The sequence below is a fragment of the Micropterus salmoides genome, unplaced genomic scaffold (genome assembly GCF_014851395.1).
Source record: "Micropterus salmoides isolate LMB-PRFRI ecotype aquatic unplaced genomic scaffold, ASM1485139v1 Ms_hic_scaffold_21, whole genome shotgun sequence".
In the NCBI taxonomy this organism is placed as follows: Eukaryota; Metazoa; Chordata; class Actinopteri; order Centrarchiformes; family Centrarchidae; genus Micropterus; species Micropterus salmoides.
This window is the reverse complement of record NW_024041262.1, coordinates 17,362,745-17,368,505: the sequence shown is the minus strand read 5'-3', so window position 1 is coordinate 17,368,505 and position 5,761 is coordinate 17,362,745.

The window sequence follows — 5,761 nt, the reverse complement described above, 5'->3', positions numbered from 1 at the left end:
TTTTTTTAATATTGCCTGTGTTTTATTCTGAAGCACCATTTAAATGAAGCCACAAATGTCAGTAATACATCTCTGAACAATCGCAATGAGGGCCTCTTGTCCACAAGCAAAATGAGTTTCTATACTGCCTCGCCATTTATCTCTTCCCAGCTACTGCTTCACCCTTTCACTCACAGTTTAATAAGGTCATACCTTTTATATAAACCACACATGACACCTCATTAAGTAAAGAGTAGATCATAGAACATCCAGTCAGAAAAGAGTCTGTCTGCTGGATGAAACACTGCTTCATTTGCATCAAGAAGGAGCTGCTTGACCCAAGTCTCGGAGGTTAGACCTTTGGCACTTTGTGACATTTGTTTTAAGCAACATACATATTTTGTGGTGTTTGTAAAAATATTCTTGGCACACAATACAATTAGACATATATAACATTGAGTTCACAATATTAAAGTTGATCTGTGTACTGACACAATATATGTTTAAGTAAGGCTAAGTTTGGTGTTTGATGAAAGAGTAGTGAAAGTTGACACTCCGTCTGATACTGACTGACTGTTTTAAGCTATGTTGAGTTGATTTTAGACACATTAATTTCAGTGATGCTTGTTGTGACTTTTTATCTAGTTACATGCCTAATGAGCTGTTATCTGTCAATTTACAGATTACCCAGTCAGCTGGAGTTTATTGAGTAAATATGTTTGGTTCAATGTTAAATTAGTTTTGTACTGAATGGACTCCTAGGAGCTGTAAGTGAATGAGTGAGGTGGAGGCGTCTCTAAGCTTGGTGCTGTCTGCCTTCATGGAATCACGACCTGAAGTAGGGGGTCTCTCTTTGTACCTTGCTGAGTTCAAATACAGCCTTTGGTGGCGTCTCTCCCAAGGGGATCCACCATAGACACACAGGGGATATCCTACTGGATTGATCCCTCTGCAGTGAGCCCCATGTGCGTCTATGACCTTTTGGCTACCATCTGTTATAAAGTCACGAACACGAAGAGTGTTTAGTCTTTTAAACATGATCACACTTTGACACATGACTGCACTGTAGTTTGGCATGGAAACGTTGGGTAAATGATGCAGTTTACAGATAAAACTTTGAACTTTATAGGCTTAGTACAGAGAGGTAGTGAAAAATTATCACAAACATACAGTGCTGTGCAGGAGTTTTAGGTAGGAGTGGAATAAATGCTGTAAAGTAAGATTTGGTGCCGGGATACGATTAAAATTTTTAATCACAATTAATCGCATTGTTATGCGCAAAATTGAACAATGAATTCAAAAGTAGTGTATTGTGCACGTTAAATTTAAAGGCTGATCAATGTCCCACCAGTCCTGTGACCCATGGTTTGACTTTGTGTATTCAGAGTGATAAAATATTTGTTTGGCGTCAATAAATTAATGCGATAACGCGATAATAACATGTTAACGTACCCAGCCTCAGTGCCTCAGTCTACTTTGTGTTTAGGGGTAATAAGCAAATGTTAGCATACTAACATGCAGAACAAAGATGGTGAAAATGGTCAAGATTACGCTTGCTAAAGGTCAGCATGTTACCAAGAGAACAAATAAAATACATAGTTCAACTTTGACTAGATTATTTCTGGAACGGCCTTGCCATATCATTTTTCCACTTTTGACTTTTTTCCATCCACAAAAGGTCAGCTCTGGTAACATAGGGTGCTGTATTATAAATGGGGAGGCCTAATTAAATTAATTACAAGCTATTTACTTCATAGTTCCTTATCATTTTGATCATTAGCAGAACTCCCTGTAGTGTTTGGAGGAGTTATGCGAGGTTCTCTTGGCCCCAGATTAAAGGCATTATCAGCTGAATATTGATATGTTTGATGAAACCCTGGGAGCCGTGGCTTACATTTGTTTGGACTGAAGATATAAGACACAAATAGCATTCGTTGTCATGAGCTCCCTTTTGCTAATTATTCATACTTTGTCCTTTCCATGATAACAATTTTATTTTATAAAAATAAAGATGGATGCTGCACATACAGTACACTTGGGGCATTGGAGTACTTGTGGGATGCAGCTTACTTGCAATTGATTCTAATCTTTGAACATTAGTTATGAATTATTACCATTTTACACTCTATTGGGTCTAGCAGAGATGGTTGACAATGTAAAAAGGTTCAATTTTAGATTAGGTTGTATATACTTAATATCAGGGCAGGAATTAGTGCATATTGTTTCCCAATTTATTTTCCTTCCATGTGTCCCTTTGGACACTCTTCAATGTATTTTTCTCAAGTTCATTTTGAAACCTTTACATCATGACCACACTATTATAGAAGTCACCTGTTCAAAATGAAAAAAATGGTCGTATTGCTTGCCTACTCTGTAACCTAATCTGTGCATTGCCATTTTCAAAGGGTTTTATTAAGCATTTATTTTTTGGGCAAGACAGTCAGACAATTTCATTTCATATTTATTTATTTCACACACACACATCATCATTTTTAAGGACAAATTACAATGGTAACAGGAAGGTTATTGTGTGAAAAGGGGGAACCCCAAAGAAGCTATTAAAGCTTTTAAGAGGGGGCCCAATATCTACGTACAACCTATAACATTCAAGAAAAAACTCACGCCATAAAAACCAATAATATAAATACAACACAAGCACTACAGACAAACAAAAGATCGATCCCAGAACAAATATAACACTTCCAAAATGATCAAAAAGTATATGTTAAGAGCAAATTTTCCTTCAGATTTTTTTTGAAAACGGAGACAGAATGCACCAATTTAAGGTTTTCCTCAAGCTTGTTCCAAATCTGCGGACCTCTACAGACTATACTCAGGCTCGTACATTTCAAACGTCTGATTTTACCAGTAATTAAGTCTTTTTCCCTTGTGTGATATGTATGCTGGGGTCGACTGATTGGGACAAGTTCACACAATCGGTCATTTAGCTTATGAACAACCTTGAATATCATACAAGCATTATGAAAAGAATTGTATTCGGTAAGTCATAATAGACCCAGGCCATGAAACAATAGACGCGAGGGGGTATTTGGCTCAGACCACGTCATTACCCGTATACTTTTTTCTGTAAAGACTGTATTTTTTTCAGGTAGCTAGTAAAAGTGTTACACCATATGACATTGCAATAATTTAAATGGGACTCAAACAATGTTTTATATAAGATAACAAGTGCTGACTGCGGGAGAAAATGTTTTGAAAAATAGTCCAACGTATTTTGATAATTTGGTTATTAACTGGTCAATATGACATTTGAATTGTAGACATTCATCAATAAAGACTCCGAGAAATTTAATGGTGTTTACTCTTTCAATAATTTGTTCATTTATTTTAAGACAGACATACTTATTTACCAATTGATTTTGTTTGGAATGAAACACGATGTAGTTAGTCTTATTTATGTTAAGAGATAATTTATTGCACCGAAACCAGATAGCAACATTTCGTAATTCTCTATTTATTGTTTCTTCCATATCGTCTGGATTCTTATGTGACATAAATAGATTTGTGTCATCAGCAAATAAAACCTTGTATAAAGCCATTGTGGAATTTCCAAAATCATTTATATATTAAGAAAAGAAGAGGGCCCAAAATGGATCCCTGAGGGACTCCACATTTAATGGGTTTGCTTATTGAAATTTGTTCATTGATACTTACATACTGCTGTCTACCAAATAGATAACTTCTGAACCAGCTAAGGGCTAATCCTCTAATTCCATAATGGTGTAATTTATTTAATAGGATGTCGAAATCAATAGTATCAAACGCCTTAGATAAATCAAAAAAAAAAAACAATACCACTCTAGCCTTTATCAATGGCATCATTGATCTTTTCAATCAGATCGAGTACCGCCATACATGTGGTTCTTTTCTTCCTAAAACCATATTGAGAAGAAGCAATAATATTAAGCTTAGTTGCACTCTTCAACAAAAGACATAAAACCGAAATGTGATTCTAAAGCTGTGGAAATACAATTGCGGTCCAAACACTAATCATCAAAACAATCAAAAGACAGTATTCGGTCACACACCCATCAATATTTTCTTTAATCAATATTTTAGCAAGTTCAATAAACCATCAGTGGACCATAATATTCCTTTGTAGACAGGATGTTCGCCTTGTCGTGCTTCTTCTTTAAACACTGCTCTTCTGTTAAATCAATTTTGTACTGTCACGTTTAACAAATCTTGCTGTGTCTGTAAATGTACTCAACTCTCACTGCTTGTAGCTGGGAGCATGTTTGAACTCAGCATGACCTAAATGTCTCACCGCTTCCTCTGTGTCCTGTGCGGCGCCAAAGCCGCCATCGTTTGATGGTAATTGTGCCTCTCCTCCGGCTCTACACATGCTGAGATGGTTCCTCATCCAAAGGCAGTTCCTTCATTGCTCCAAAAACCTGCTTGCATTGTCTTTTGCTTGGGTCTAAATAGCCTGTAGTAAAAAACAATCTTAAATATGGGCTGCTCTGGAAGAGGTGGAGGCGCTGTATAAATCCAATGCAACAGCAATTATTTATTAGTGACAGCTTTCTATGGCCATTTTAGTTCAAATGTTTCCACTGCAATTGATCCAAAGGAAAAATCCATTTTTATGTGATAGCTGTAGCTTTTAACCAAACTGACTGCTCGCTCCATAAGGTCAAGGATTGAGTGAGTGAAGTTACTTTTGCTCCTAGTGTTATTAGATTGCCTATCTATCACCGGAGTGTCATGTGATTGATACAGAACCAGGTTGAATAAAAGATGGAGCAAGGCCATTGCTGCACCCAAGAGTAAGCAGTAGCCTAATCGCCATGAAAACCTGTCTAGAAGAAACCCTTGAAGGATATATAGGAGAGAAAAAATGATTAGCTAGCTACTTACTACTTACTGTGGTGTCATTTCTGATTTAAAGTCATTTGAAATCCAGCGTCTGAGTTCTTACAATCTGCATTTTCCTTTATGAAACTTCCAACCTCAGCATGTTAAGGGGGCTAGATAGGCAATTGTGGAAGGATGATTACCTCCAAGTGTGTATTCAAAACCTGTTAATTTAGGGACAGTCCACGTATTGCTGACCATTTAAAATTGCATAAACTGTTCATTAGCTTTCAAGTACGCCTGCTGATTTCATTTTTACCATATATTAGCCTTCTAGACATCAGATTTAACTTTAAATGCACCAGGTATGAACTTGTAATTTTGTGCTATATTTTTGAACTGGTTTACTTTCCAGGGTTTATCTGTTTTGAACTGAAGCTATCTCCTCAGCCCTCTAATTGCACACTTGTTGCTCCCTCTACCCGCAAGGTAGATAACACCATCTGTTCCCTGTCCGCACAAGACCAATCATAATTTCAAAAAGAGAAAAATATATTCTGTTCCCTGGCAAAGATTTGATAGTGGAGGAAGCTTATTAGGGAATATGAAACACACATTTTATTTTTGTTTTTAAAATATTTTAAATTATTTACCTTTATTTGCATAGGACCACATGTAATAATGAGATGTATAGATGTACACATATATGTTGATCTTAGGTACTTTGGGCATGTTACCACATCAGACAGATGTCTCTCTCTGGGTTTCAAAGGTGCCAGAGACAGATGCTTCCCAGACATTTCAAAGGAGACATTTTACTGGCTTTTCACCTTGATCATTTTCAGGATATTAGGTTCTAACACATGTCAACCTTCATTAACTGTGAGATAAACAAAGTCAAGCGAATAAGTTTGAGTTTGTATTTTACTTTTTTAAATGCTGTGCTGATAATTATTGGTCAATT